The sequence below is a fragment of the Alosa pseudoharengus genome, unplaced genomic scaffold (assembly GCF_046254945.1).
Source record: "Alosa pseudoharengus isolate Yale_2024_CS ecotype anadromous, Long Island Sound unplaced genomic scaffold, YU_APseudo_1.1 YU_APseudo_1.1_scf_7, whole genome shotgun sequence".
Taxonomy (NCBI): Eukaryota; Metazoa; Chordata; class Actinopteri; order Clupeiformes; family Clupeidae; genus Alosa; species Alosa pseudoharengus.
This window is the reverse complement of record NW_027468859.1, coordinates 21,739,350-21,754,776: the sequence shown is the minus strand read 5'-3', so window position 1 is coordinate 21,754,776 and position 15,427 is coordinate 21,739,350.

The following is a 15,427-nucleotide window of genomic DNA, read 5'->3' as shown; positions in this document are numbered from 1 at the left end:
TACGTCATACGGTCATTTTATTTTGGACAAGACAGAACAATTCACATTAGGGATAATCCCATAGACAGGACAAAACAAATACTTAAACACATGGAGTGGGGCTTACCCAGGGGAGGCAGGCTATCTGGACTGGGGTCAACAGGACCACACGTGGAACTCTGGATACACCACAACCACCCAGGTGCACGCTACACTGGAAATGCACACAGTAAAACACACACATGAAAAATAGGACACCCACCACAAGGTGACAAGCCTCCCTGCAGTAAAGCCCCAACTTCGGTAACAAAAAAAAAAGAAACAATGAAACAGACACAATCACACCAATGGGTCAAGAAACCGGTCTAAGTCATGAGGAGCCAACAGACGCTCTCACCGTCTGAGGGGCAGTGAAACAAAGGTGTAAGTAAGCTTACAGTTAGAGTAAACACAGCATGCACAACTGCAACAGAACCAAAACCCAACAGGGGCACCACAAAAGCGCTTTAACCACTCACAGCAGACTTTGTGACAAATACAGACACATGCCCATGCAATAGACGACACTTGCCACTGGTGAGACATATAATGGACAAGATAACAAAGAAATAAACAAACTAAACACAACGCCAATGACACGCTGACATTTTCCCACAACAGACAAAGACAGAAATAAAACAATACAAATAACACATACACAGGCCCGCATGCACACACAAGCGGAGGGTTACTGTAAGAAGCCTGTGCCAGCACGCACAGTAGGCTCGCCTAGATTAGGCCTACTGCTAATGGCATCACGTCGCGGACAGACGGCATGCGAAATAAAACAAAACAAAATCAGAGAGACAAAACAGCAGCACAAGTATTAGCTGGTGAAATAGAGATCCACTCCAATGGATGTAGCCAGCGTACAACCTGCTGAGAGTGGGAAATGGATACAAAGGTTAATGCTACTAACTAGACTATAAACTAACACATATTTATCAAAGTAGCCACGTACCACAACAGCTGATGAAATGCGATTTCCCTGCGATAATGGACACGTATTGAACTGGGTGGCCAATCTGACCATGACACCTGGCAGAGGCGAGCAATGCAGGAAAGATAAACATAATTGCCTACAATTGAAATGGGAGCTAGGTAATAGGGCAGTTACGTACCAGCAGATGACAACAAAACCCACACACTAGCTTACGAATCGCTAACTGAGTCGCAACGATCAATCGCTCGACTCCCAACTCCTGCAGCAGCACTCCCAACAATGGGTCCCTATTACGAAGGGAAAGTTAATGATCACATAATACAATCAAATCGCATTCAATGAAACCGGACATACCTTCTGCAGAAGACCACGGATATCCACGAGCTGCTAACCACAGGAGCACAGAATGAGAAGGGCACAAAACTAGAGACAGACAAACAATCCCAACCTAGTCCTGCCGCTTCCCAGGCCATGTCTGACACCACACTTATAAAGCAAGCATCAGCCTCTTTGATAATTACTACACATCCGGCATCCGGTGTGGCACCGATGTGGTGGGTTGGCTTAAAGGCACAGGCACTCCATTTCAACCCATTACATTGGCAAACTCATTTGTATTCGTTTTTGTAGTGAAGTCGTATTCATTTCAAGGTGTCCTCATAAAGGACAACCAGTTTATGTCCCTACCAAAGCTGAGAGCAAACCTACGCCCTTGGTGTGTGTGAGCAACCTTGTTGCCGGGCTGGCCTTACGGCCTAGAAAAACAGAGCAGCGAGGCGATGCTGATGTTCCAAAAGCTGTTTATTTCCCTTCCCAAACAGGGATATGGTCGCCTCAGAGAAAAAAAAAGGAAAAAGAAAAAAAAACTCCAAAACAAAATAATCAATCAAACTAAAGTATTTATACTTTTAACTAAACTTTTCCCAATCAAAAGTACTTCAATAATGTAGCACTTTGAATATAACTAAATGTGGAAATCTCCTTTCTCTGGTCATACACAGGTGCTCTCTCTTTTCTCACCTTAACCAACTCTACCTGCTGTCTGGTCTGCCACAGGTCTTCTAGCCCCTGGCCAGAACCAAATCATTGTCCCAAAATCAATCATTGTCTAACAGCCTAGAACCAATACAAAAATATATATAAATACTCTAATGAAATATAATACCTTATCCGGTTACCAGACATTAACACCACAACCTTTACAAACACAATAAACATACATATCCTGTTAACTACACAAACACCCCTCTTCCCACACAACAATGCCCCATTCACGCCTATGACGTTCACTCCGCAAAACTATAATTGTCTCTTGAGAGCTACCGTCGGGTCTTCTGATGAACGCAAACCAGGAAGTAAACAGACCAACGTAAGCGGTAAGCCCTGCTCTTTGTTCTATGCTAGTTCGTTTATTGTTCGCCAAGTTTATAAGTTTATTGTCCATAGTACTAAACCTTCAGTTGGCCACTCCTGAAGTTTAAGTAGTTTATTGACAAAGGTGCTTTTGTGTTTGTGTTGCAGATGCTGTTGCTTCCGTGACTGCCAGCTGCATGCTCACGTTTGTGCGGTACAAACAAAATAAAGGCCTGTGTGAAAAACGGTGTCGGTGTGTTTGTTTGTAGCGATAGCTTGTAGTCTGATGTGGTGTAACACTGGTAACGGGCTACCGCACCGTTACATTTCCCCCCTCCCGTGCAGACGACGCCTGTCGTCCCAGGACCATGGGGATAATCCCTTCAAGCAGGGTTCCATGATGGGTACTCCCTACTCCTCATCCTCCGGGATGCGGGACAGGAAGTCAATGCGGGACGGTTTTGTCAATACTCAATATAGGAAGTGCATTTTAACAGCAATGTATAGCAGACATCCCAACCTAACCTACTTTGAAATTCAGATGTTTGTTCAATAATGTCTAAGTACACCAAATAAGGAAGGCCTATTGATAGAAACTGTTATAGTAAAATATGTAGATTTTTTTTCATGTAGCCTTGGCAACTAGCCATCTTGTAGCCTATAGGCCTGAATAATATGCAAATGAAATTACACTTGTTAAACTCACCTCAACAAGTCTTTTGCAATCATTTAACCCGCCGTGAGCAATGCTAAAGTTGCTGTTACAAACAGTGCAGTGTGCAAGATTATCATTATGTTTTAATCTTTTGAGACAATTGGGTACACTTTTGTGTAGTCTGATGTGAAATGGGTCTTAAATCTTCCTTTTTGAGGGGCACTGACGCTGCCATGACGCTTCTGTTCCTAGATACACTGAACTGATTAATTATGTTTGGGAGAAAAGAGATATAAGCACTTACACTGAAAACGGATTGGTTGATTTAGCAAAACAGACCAGGATGCTCTCTGTCTTGGATGCGCTTCAGGCACAAACGCACCCCTCCTCTCTCTCTCCCTCTCCGTTGTGGGCGCATTAAGCTATGCACACGCGATTTGAAGCAAAGATTGTAGAATCTTTGATTTGAAGTCCGGTCTGGCTTGCGTGCTCTTGTTCGCTCTAGGTTCCGGGAGATTTTATGTAATTTGCGGGCGTCAGGAAGCCGCTATCAATATGTGGGAGACTCCCAAAACTTCGGGAGACTTGGGATGTCTAGCTAGACAGCACTTTGTCGCCAGCACAGAATGTACAATGTACCTTAATGTTGTCATGTTTAACTGAAAACTCAAAGTAATGACTGATGAAATGTGCATCTCTCTCTCTCCCTCCATTGTTGTTTACGTTTGTGTCGCTGTGTCGTGAATTGTCCTCATGCTGAAATCGTGAGCATAGCCTCTACATGACATTAATACCCAAGACAAGAAGAAAGCAAAGAATATATCTTTTTATTAAGGAACATGACAAAAATAGTAACGCACAGTAACTTAGATAAGTAACTTTAATCTGATTACTGGTTTGTAAATAGTAGCGAGTTAGATTACTCGTTACTGAAAAAAGTGGTAAAAATAGACTAACGCGTTACTAAGTAACGCGTTACTGGCATCACTGCCCGGGAGTTGGTGTCCCGCATCTTCCCCAGCCACTGGAGTGCTCTGTGGTCAGTCTCCAGCTTGAAAGGTCTGCCCAGGAGGTAGTAACGGAGGGAGTCAAGGGCCCACTTGATGGCTAGGGCCTCCAACTCCACAGTTGCATATCGCCTCTCCCGGTCGAACAGCTTCCGGCTGATGAAGGCGACTGGCCTCCGCTGTCCATCCTCCTCCTGTAGCAGGACTGCACCCAGGCCTACTCCAGACGCATCTGTCTGCACAATGAAGGGCTTTTCAAAGTCTGGGCTCAGCAAAACAGAGTCACTGCAGACTGCCCCCTTCAGATCCTGGAACGCCACTTCACATTGCTCAGTCCAGACTACTCTGTTCGGCGCCGCTGCCCTGGTGAGCTCAGAAAGGGGAGATGATCGCTCAGAGAAGTTAGCAATGAAACGTCTGTACCATCCAACCAAACCTAAAAAAGCTCTCACCTTTTTTTTAGTTGTTGGTGGCGTACAGCTCCGAACGGCTTCAACCTTCTCCACCTGTGGGCGTATGACCCCACCGCCAAGGATGTAGCCAAGGTAGTGGACCTCCCGTTTTACCAAGGCACACTTTTTTTGGGTTGATTGTGAGCCCCGCTTCACGGATGCGGTCAAACACCTGTCTAAGGTGGTGGCAATGTTCTTGCCAGGTGTTATTCCAGATGCAGACATCATCTAAATAAGCTGCAGCAAACTGATGGGTTCCCCTCAGGACACGGTCCATCAGCCTTTGGAAACTGGCTGGCGCCCCCTGCAGTCCATAAGGCATAGTATTGAACTGGTATAGTCCAAAAGGGGTGCGAAAAGCTGTTATCTCCTTTGCACGCGAACTCAGCGGCACCTGCCAGTACCCTCTGGACAGATCGATGGTAGATATGTACTTCGCCTTACCCAGCCGTTCCACAAGGTCATCGATTCTAGGCATTGGATAGGGGTCCACCTTGCTCAACGTGTTGACTTGGCGGAAGTCTATGCAGAATCTTACGCTGCCATCCTTCTTTGGTACTAGTACCACCGGGCTACACCAATCACTGGACGATGGCTCTACGACTCCCAGTGACAGCATCACATCCAGTTCCTCCTTCAACGCTGGAACCAGCCGCTCTGGCACCCGATAGCTTCTCCTCTGGGGGGATGCGTCTGGCTTCAAGATGATGTCATGGGTCACGAGCGATGTACGTCCCGGCCTCTCCTGGAACAGGTCACGATCCAGCAGCGCCCTCACCTGGTCCTGCTGATGGTCCTCCAGGTGCGACAGCTCCACGGTTCCGGTAATGGGCTCGATGGGGAAAAACTGCTCGTCCGGTTCCTCCTCTTCAGCCACAGCGCGGACAAAAAGCTGCATCTCCACCCGATCTCTGGCGTGGTACTCCTTCAAGAGATTCACGTGGAAGGTCTGTTTTTTCTTGCCACGTTCCGGCATCGAGACTTCATACGTGACGTCTCCCATCTTCCTGATGATGTCATATGGCCCATGCCACTTGGCCAGCAGCTTGCTGTCCTCAGTGGGCAGTAGTAACAGCACTTTCTGACCGGGTTTAAATGTCCGACCCCTGGCCTTCTTGTCGTACCAGGTTTTCTGCTTCTTTTGTGCCAACTCCATGTTTTGATGAGCCAGCTCTGACATATCCTCCAGCCTCTTCCTCATCTGGAGCACATATGCGGCCACACTCTGCTGCTCAGCTTTCGGCTCCTCCCACAGCTCCTTCAGCAGGTCCAATGGCCCTCGCACTTGCCGACCATACAGGAGTTCGAATGGCGAAAAGCCGGTGGAGGCTTGTGGGACTTCCCTGTAGGCGAACAGAAGATACGGCAGCCATTCATCCCAGTCCGTTCCTGTTTGGCACACGAAGTGGCGGAGCATGTTCTTCAGGGTGCGGTTGAAGCGTTCAACCAACCCGTCTGTCTGGGGGTGATATGGCGTGGTCCTGATCGCTTTAACCCCTAACAAACTATAGACCTGCTTCAGTAATACTGACAGGAAGTTGCTACCCTGATCAGTGACTATTTCCCGTGGCACCCCAACCCGTGAAAACAGCTGCACTACACAGTTCGCCACCTGCCTAGCCTTAATGTTCTTCAGGGGGAATGCCTCTGGATACCTGGTGGCATAATCACATATGACTAGGATATAGCGGTTACCCCTCTTACTTCTCTCTAGTGGCCCTACTATATCCATGCCAATGCGGGTGAGTGGTGTGTCAATGATTGGGAGTGGATGAAGTGGTGCACGTGGTACTGCCTTCCCTGAAGTGAGTTGACACTCTGGGCATGTGCGAACAAACTCTGTGATGTCAGTATACATATTGGGCCAACTGAAACGGCTACCAACTCTAGCCAGGGTCTTGTACTTTCCCAGATGGCCTGACCATGGGATGGAGTGTGCTAAGGTCATTACTTTCTGCCTCAATGGTTGTGGCACAATTAGCATCTCCTGCTCTCCTTTGACCTGGTACAAAATCCCCTTTTTCAGGATGTACTGCTCTTCATGCAACAAGCTACCTGAATTACTGCAATCAATCTTTTTAAACACTTGCTTCAGGGTTTCATCCTGCCTCTGTAGCTCTGCAATGTTACGGGGTATATCTATATCAATAGACAACTCAGGCTGCGGCCATACTTCAGTCTCTGCCTGCTCAACAACATTTTCCATCTTCTGCCTGCGCTTTTGCTGTCGTGTCAAGTGCCTTCTCTTAGGCTTACTGTCTGCCATGTCCAAATCTGCATCAGCAAAAGGCAACTCCTCCAGTTCCTTCGCACTCTGCGCTCTTGTGACCGCATTGCAGTGCTTGACTTTGGGGACGAGGTCCCATAAAATGGGGAGATCGTGACCCAGAACTACTTTATAGGGCAGTGTAGGGGCGATTGCAACAGGCATAAAAAATGTTTGGCCACTAACAGTCAGGAACACCTCAGCTGTGCGGTAGCTCTTAATGTCACCATGCACGCAACACACTTTCACTGTTGGCTGACTATTACTCTCCTCTACAGGGGCCAGGCTCTCCTGAATCAAAGTCTGTGAACTCCCTGTGTCCACTAGTGCATTTGCTGCCTCACCATTAACCCGTTCCTGTACCAGCTGTTCTGTATTTGGTGTGTGTTGGATGTTTGGTGTGTGCGGCCTAGGTGTGTAGCAGATTGTGGTGTTCTGGGTGTTTCTGGCCTGACAGTTAGGTTTAATGTGACCCCGTTTCCCACAATAAGTACACCTAACCTCCTGTCTATCTCTATCTGGATAGCGGTTAAAGCTAGTCTCTGATGGAACTGACCACGGCTCTCACCACCCCCATCAGACTTAGCCCTGGAAGTCCATCTGTTGGCGCTTGGGCCCCTGATTCCCTGTCGTGCTGCCTGGAACACTTCTGCCAGCCTGGCTGCTTCCTCAGCGGACTTGGGGTCATGTTCCCTTATCCAGACGGCCATGTCCAGGTTCACCATGTCCATGAACTGCTCCAGCACTATCAGCTCACAGATGTCTTCCAGTGAGTGCTCCTCAGGCCTCACCCACTTCATGAATAGCTCTCTCAAACGCACATAAAGTTCTTTTGGCGACTCACCAGACATGAGGATAGCAGAGCGGAATCTCACACGATAGGTATCAGCGCTGATGTTATACTTTTTGAGAATGGCCTCCTTCACCTTGCCGTAGTCCTCGGTCTCCTGCAGGTCCATTGCCACAAACGCACTGCGTGCCTTCCCGGTCAGCAACGGTACCAGCCTGATGGCCCATGTGGAGTCTGGCCATCTGCAGGCCTTCGCGACACGCTCAAATGTGGCCAGGAAATGCTCTATGTCATCATCTTTGGTGAGTGGGTGGAGCTTGGGCTCCTTGAAGGTCAGCTGGGGCTGTCTCTCCCCCAGTGATGGAGGCTGAGGTGTTGTGGACCTGGAACCGTCGCTCCCTTCTCGAATATCCTCCATCTGTCCTTGAAGAAGGTGGAAATGGTGGGTCAAGGTCTTCCATCGCTGGTCTTGTGACTGCACTACCTTCTCCCACTTTTCATCACGGTCTGATTGAGCCTGTAACAGGGTCTTCACCAGGTTCGATAGCTCTGCCACTGCTCCCTCTGCTGGAGGTGACACTGCTGCCCCATCGTCTTTAGGCTCCGTTGGTACCGTATTGGCATCCACCTGCTCATTCTCTTCCCTCTGCTGGGGTTGGGTCTTGCTCTTGGGTGGCATCTTCTCAGCTGCTCTCTCTGAAGGCGTCCCAAGCACTTCTGACACCAAATGTTGCCCGGCTGGCCTTACGGCCTAGAAAAACAGAGCAGCGAGGCGATGCTGATGTTCCAAAAGCTGTTTATTTCCCTTCCCAAACAGGGATATGGTCGTCTCAGAGAAAAAAAAAGGAAAAAGAAAAAAAAACTCCAAAACAAAATAATCAATCAAACTAAAGTATTTATACTTTTAACTAAACTTTTCCCAATCAAAAGTACTTCAATAATGTAGCACTTTGAATATAACTAAATGTGGAAATCTCCTTTCTCTGGTCATACACAGGTGCTCTCTCTTTTCTCACCTTAACCAACTCTACCTGCTGTCTGGTCTGCCACAGGTCTTCTAGCCCCTGGCCAGAACCAAATCATTGTCCCAAAATCAATCATTGTCTAACAGCCTAGAACCAATACAAAAATATATATAAATACTCTAATGAAATATAATACCTTATCCGGTTACCAGACATTAACACCACAACCTTTACAAACACAATAAACATACATATCCTGTTAACTACACAAACACCCCTCTTCCCACACAACAATGCCCCATTCACGCCTATGACTCTTTGTTCTATGCTAGTTCGTTTATTGTTCGCCAAGTTTATAAGTTTATTGTCCATAGTACTAAACCTTCAGTTGGCCACTCCTGAAGTTTAAGTAGTTTATTGACGAAGGTGCTTTTGTGTTTGTGTTGCAGATGCTGTTGCTTCCGTGACTGCCAGCTGCATGCTCACGTTTGTGCGGTACAAACAAAATAAAGGCCTGTGTGAAAAACGGTGTCGGTGTGTTTGTTTGTAGCGATAGCTTGTAGTCTGATGTGGTGTAACACTGGTAACGGGCTACCGCACCGTTACAAACCTACACGTTACTCATCTTGCACTGGATCATCTTCCTGAATCTCAATATTCTGATCCCAAGTCTGGGCTAATTACCAAGTCAGCACCAGTCAGAGGCTACATTTATTGTTTTGCACTTTTATGACATCACAGCACCAAAAGTATTGATATTGCCAAAAATATTTGCCAGTATATAACTACAAAAATACACAACTAGTATTTTGATACAAAATACACAGCCATTTTCTTCAACCCAATAAAATACAAATTACGAAATATGTATTTTTAATACATGTGTCATAAATACTGCCCATCCCTGTGCATCATCACTTCAACCACACAGCCACCCCATCTCAGAAGAAGAGACATGAGAGAAGGATGAGACAGCAAGATGGAGTCTGCAGTTGTTGATTCTCTCTATGTCTATGTGTCCCTGAGCTGTGTAGTACCCCCCCCCCCCCCAACAACAACAACAATAACATTTCTGTCAAGGTAGTGCATTCCCCCTGAAATCAGTAACCACATGTAAACAGATGTCCATCACGGGAGAGGGTTTCAGATGAATGCGCTGATCTTACATCAGCTCACATCACACAGTAGTTGCAGATCAAAGTTTCGTACTAGTTTTCCACTGGCGATTAAGCAGTTTGAAATGGAGAAAAGAAAACAAGAAGAAGGGGTGGACCATAGCAAAATATCCTCTTTGGAAAGGGCTGAGAAGACTCTGGCGACTACGTAGGCCACAGCCACCTTACTCTCCATAGCTATCTTACTCTATAAAGCACCCTCTCCTTGGTCTTTCTCCTGCCCTACATACTGGAAAAGATATTAATCGCTCTATACGGTCACTGCAAATTTGCAATCATATAACTGGCATGAATGCACAAGTCTATTTGTCTTTGTCATCACAAAGGCAAATCAGGTGTGCATGACTTCATGCATTTTGCAATACTGCTTGCCAAGTGGTTCAGATCAGGTAACACAGACAGAGTAAGCGGAGGCAACAGATCCAGCTTTTCTTAGAAAAATGTGAACGGGCAAAACTGGAGTTAAGGGGAGAACTGGCATATTGTCAATGACGGCAAGTAACATCATATCCTGAGAGTGTGACAAATTATCTTGATTTCCCGGCGAGATGTTTCCCACTCAAGTTTTGACTTGCCTTCCTCATTTGCAGCATATTTGAGTTTCATCTCAATTTTCAGTTCATTTTTCACCAGGACTTGGATGTCATGTTTTTTTCTTCTCCTCTCCCCCATTTTTATAGGCCAGTGTGAGAACCATAGCACTGCTGTTGGTATTTATATGCTGAAGGCTCCGAACATAGCTAGACCACCATACAGGGGACAGTGCTGGGTCAGCCTCAATATACCCCTGAGTTCTCTGTGTGTGTGTGTGTGTGTGTGTGTGTGTGTGTGTGTGTGTGTGTGTGTGTGTGTAAGAGAGAGAGACTGGATGCTGGATGTAAGGGCAAACATATGTGTGAGTGAGGACAATAAATGTGTGTGTGTGTGTGTGTGTGTGTTGGTCAATCAGATCAGATGAAAGGCCAGGTAGGGTGAGAGGAGCACGAGGGCACATCAGAGGAAAGAAAGCTCCTGCTTCCGATGATGAAAGGGTTGAGCTTCGCCGACACCAAAACAGCGGCACCTCTCCCGGAATACAGCTGGTGTTTCAGCTGTCACAGCGTTGTCTTCAAAAGCCACTGGATTAGGGCCTTCACAGGCACAGAGTGATTTATTCACACAAATCATCCCAATTTAATGTTTTACTGATTACATCAAAAGGCATCAAATGCGGGCCATTGCTCTGTAAATGTGCAAACATCATATTTTGTGTACATAAAAAGTTCGATTTTTCTTTTGGACAGATCATGGTTGGCTGTCTGCAGGCATAACAATGGTGGTTAATGCCATAGTGACAACACACAAATATTAGTGGCTCACCATTTTATTAATTCACTTTTTTAGGGTGCACTATTAGCCTGGGAACCAGCTGAATCTGACAGCACTGCATTGGCTTTGGCAGACCCGGGAAACGCTACCGTTGAAACCGATTTCCAGCTGGGAAAAATCCACAAATCTCATCCGATATGGAACAGGCTTTATACAATGACAGGCAGGGGAGCATCATTGAGGAACTTTTGTACACAACCAATGGCTGCAATGATAACATTAATATTTCATAAATGATACAGACATGCATTTTCTTTCAAAATGAATAAACTGCCTTTAAAACGTTAGGCTAAAGGCTAAGAAAAAAGTGCTATTTAAACTCTGTAAGTTAAGTCTAATTTAACTAGGTGTATGGTGGGGTGGTTGCAGCAGTCTTTCAAGTTTTCATTTGCATGTACTTCTGGGAGAAAATGATCATTACATGTGTGTGTGTGTGTGTGTAAAACTATCTCTGAGCATACAGTTTAATGTCCACATGGTAACTAAGAAGCAACTGCATGCTACTGTACATGATGTATGTTTCATTGTCCTTTTCAGAGATGACAGCTAACACAAAGGCAGGCTTCTATCAGACAGCCTGATAGCTGCACTCCACAGCCTTCTGCAGTAGAGAGAAGAGAATTAAGCCACTTGTCTTGCATAGTCATGGGGCAGAGAGCACCAGGAGAGCCTTGATAATGCATAAACACAGCAGCAACTTGCACACTGACGACTGCAGCGCTATGGGATATGAGCATTTCAGCACTTACTCTGACAGTGAGGGGCAAACAGGGAAAGTGGCCTGGTGGGAGGTGGGAGGTTGATGTGGGATGGAGGTGGGGGTGGGGTGGGGTGAGTGGCGGGTGGGTGACTTCACGCGATTGGAAATCCCACCCTTTCCACCCTTCCTCATTCAAACTTCTTAAACATTTATCACATCTGGTGTGCTAAAGTAGTTTCAATCTGAAAACGTATTAAATTTAAAGGAGACTCTGGCGGCACTATGAATTAGTAATGGTGTTAACTCTCAGGTCTATTCTTGAAAGGGCTCAAAAAGGGGGGGAAATTTATATCAAAGAATTTGACAGACAGGTCTCCTCTGGAGTCATGGTCTCGTGACATATGTACAACAAGCACAGCATGGATGACATGACTGCAAAGATAAATAGTCGCCACTTTACTGGGATTCTTTACCGCAAGAGGAAATGGAGCACTGATTGATGCCGAGTTAGTGTTGTGGTGTAGACATTTTTTTTCTGCCAAATGCTTGTCCGTCCTCGACGCTGGCGTGTGTGAGGCCAGACACAAAGATTGCGCTGCTCTTCACAACACACAACTGTACTTTTGTCTGCCAGAGACCTCCAAGCATAACACAACAGAGATTGGGTTTTTATTTTCCAGTGTATATAAAAAAATATTCATCAAAGATGAAATGTTTCCCAGCTGTGTTGTCTTTGTAAATCTCATCTCAAAAATGATGTCTGTGCAAAGAATAATTAGTTTGTGCTGCCCGTGTACTGTTACAGCGGATCGTCAGATTTACATGTAAACAACTGGAAATAAACAATTGAAACAGACAACCCTGCAGCACCTTCAACCATCCGTTGCACTCTCCCCCTTTGTGATTCCCGGCAAGTTACCACCTTTTTTTCCTATGGTTAGCCTCTGGGGGCCATACGGCACATTAGTAACACCGCGATGAAGCTCTATACTGAGCCAAAGAGCTCTGGCTGTTACCTGGGGCACAGCGGAGTGCTCTTTGGACAACTTTCCCAAAGCTTGCAGAGCACCCACGGTCATAAGGACACTTCCTCCTCCAGTGCCGAGCTGCTCACCCACCCATCCCTGCTCTGCGTCCATCCACCTGACCTCCTGGCTGGCTGGCTGGCTGCAAGTCCGCCGACTCTGAGGGCAGTTTGAGAACTGCCAGAAAGACCCTGCTGGGCAGGAAGGCAAGTATCCCGCCCCCCATCCGTTCCCATCAACCACCACAGCCTGCTTCCCCCAGCATGGGCCTGACTGCTCCTCCCGCTGCCTATCCCCTCGGACCGAAACCAATGCCTCATCAATCAAGTGCACTGAGTGCGCGCGGGGGCTAAGACAACACATGCGGCGCTTGGCAAGCCCGTGTTTTTTTTTTTTTTTTTTTTCCCGGTTTTTTTTTAGCTCGGGCGCCGGTGCAACTCGAGACGTACATGACTGCAGATGATTTTTGTGCTGGTGGAGAACATTACGGGCGAACACTATCTCCTAGAGCAAGGAGGAGTACACATCACGTCGCACCGATATCCAAGTGTGCGTTGAGTGTGCGTGATGCGAGTCCGACAGAGTCATGCGAGATCGTGCACAGATCGTGAGCCAGGCCAAGAGCTTAATGGGGCCGTAATTTAGTGCAGGAGTCGGGAAGAATGTCATGTTGGACGTCTACATTGCTGGGTCGAGCCAGTGTCTGCATTCTTGACGATAAATTATTGAGTCAAAATCTGACGGTAGACAAGCAACACGGGTTTGCTGAAGGGAGGGATTTACATCAATAGGCTTCATGTGTGTTTTTTAATAGCTTCAGAGGATTGAGAGAGTCTATACACATAAACACGCTGTTACATGGCACCAGTCATCCACACCCTGCAGATATACTGACAACCAAAAGACTAAGAATGTCAAATCGGTGGTTGTCATCCAAAACCCTTACCCCTACCTCAAATCTGCACTACACCGTGGTTCTACTAACAGGATAGGCGCTAAACAATGTTGGCATGGTATTCCCAAGGCATTTTGCTACCGAAAAATAATTACTGTATGCTGGTGCCAGCTCGTTCTCCGAGGGATTCGTGTTCAGGCTTACTGTCCATCTGCATTTATTCCATAACCAACAAAGGTTTTCTCCTACAGTGTTCAGTCAGAGATACCTCTCCACACTCTTCAATAATGCATCAGAGCAGAAAGAAGTCTGGAGAGGGTTATTCTACGGCAAGATAGAGCCTCACCATCCAAAAAAAAAAACAGAATAAACACCAAATGCTTAAAGTCTCCTGCCGAGACACTTCAAGCTCTGAAAGACAGTGCAATCTGATTGTGTGTCTGTAAACACCTTCCAGTCATAAAGGCCTCCAAATCTCAGCTGCAGGCATACTTAGCAAAAGAAAATCTCAAGTGTTGCAGCCGAGGTAAGCTCAGCTAATCTGTGGATTTAGCACATCTATGCATCTAATTTTCCGAAGGGTTAAAGCACGAAGAGTCAGCCAGCCCTCCCAGCATCATATGACTCTCAGTCATGTACATGTACATACTGTACATATACACCTGTCAACGTGGACAAGGATAAACACTAGAGATTGTTTTCATCATACAGCTTAGACAAAGCCTATCATAGAAAGACCAGAAATGATAACAAATACAAACAGGCATAAATATCCACAACCAAACCAGCTAAAGGGGACATAGATGTGGGATATGGCGAGAATATTCAGCCAGGATGGTATGAATAGAATTTCCCTTAAAACAGGAATTTAGTGGTGTTGATAGTGGTGGTGGTGGTGGTGGTGTGTGTGTGTGGTGTGGGGGGGGCACAAGACACAACATCTGGCCATGAATATTAAGCTGATTAACAGCATGAGTGCACAAAGTGACAAATAATTCACAACAGATATGTACAAATATGCCGTCTCCACTGTGCCCTCACCTCAAGACATGCTCTGTCTCTCCGGTTATCTCTCTCTCTCCCTCCCTCTCTGTCTCAATTTTTTGCTCTCCCTATTTCACAGTTTCTCCTCCCTCTTACATGGACAGGACTGGTGCCTCCAGCATTCCTGTCACAACTGAGACACACTGCAAGATATGGCACATCCACAACCCAGCACCACACCACACCAAACCAGCAATCCCTTTTACCCCTCCCAGCTGATGTAGCACATGCCGTGTTTGATGCCAGCTACCGTGGCAACACACCATCCAGAGGCAGCCTTGCCTGTGCCAGCAGGCACAGAAGACCCCTAATCACCCCCCACCCTATCCCGCCGACCCCCTTACTTTCCCCCCACTCCCTCTCTCCTCTCCAGCGCCTCAGGAGTCAGCCACACTCCCTGCACTCATCCAGCAGGAGGCCATAGACGGAGACTGAGATCGGATGCACTTGATGCACTTTAATGCGAGACACCTGTGTCAAGCAGGCTTGTGTGACTAGACATCATAGGAACTGTAATCCTATTCAATGGTCTACAAATTAGAGACATTGTCCACAGACACAACAAAGAAGCACTCTAGATAGCAATATCTAAAAAATATACAACACAGCAGAATACAAACCAATAGTCAGTTGGTAAACATCTGGCATTAGCCATCTATTGTCAGTAACTCAGACAACAATTATGTTGACATTTTAAATAGTGGAGTGGAGCGCACAAATTGAGCATCTGGGAAAACCATGACATTTCTACTAAATAAAACCAAAAACTGT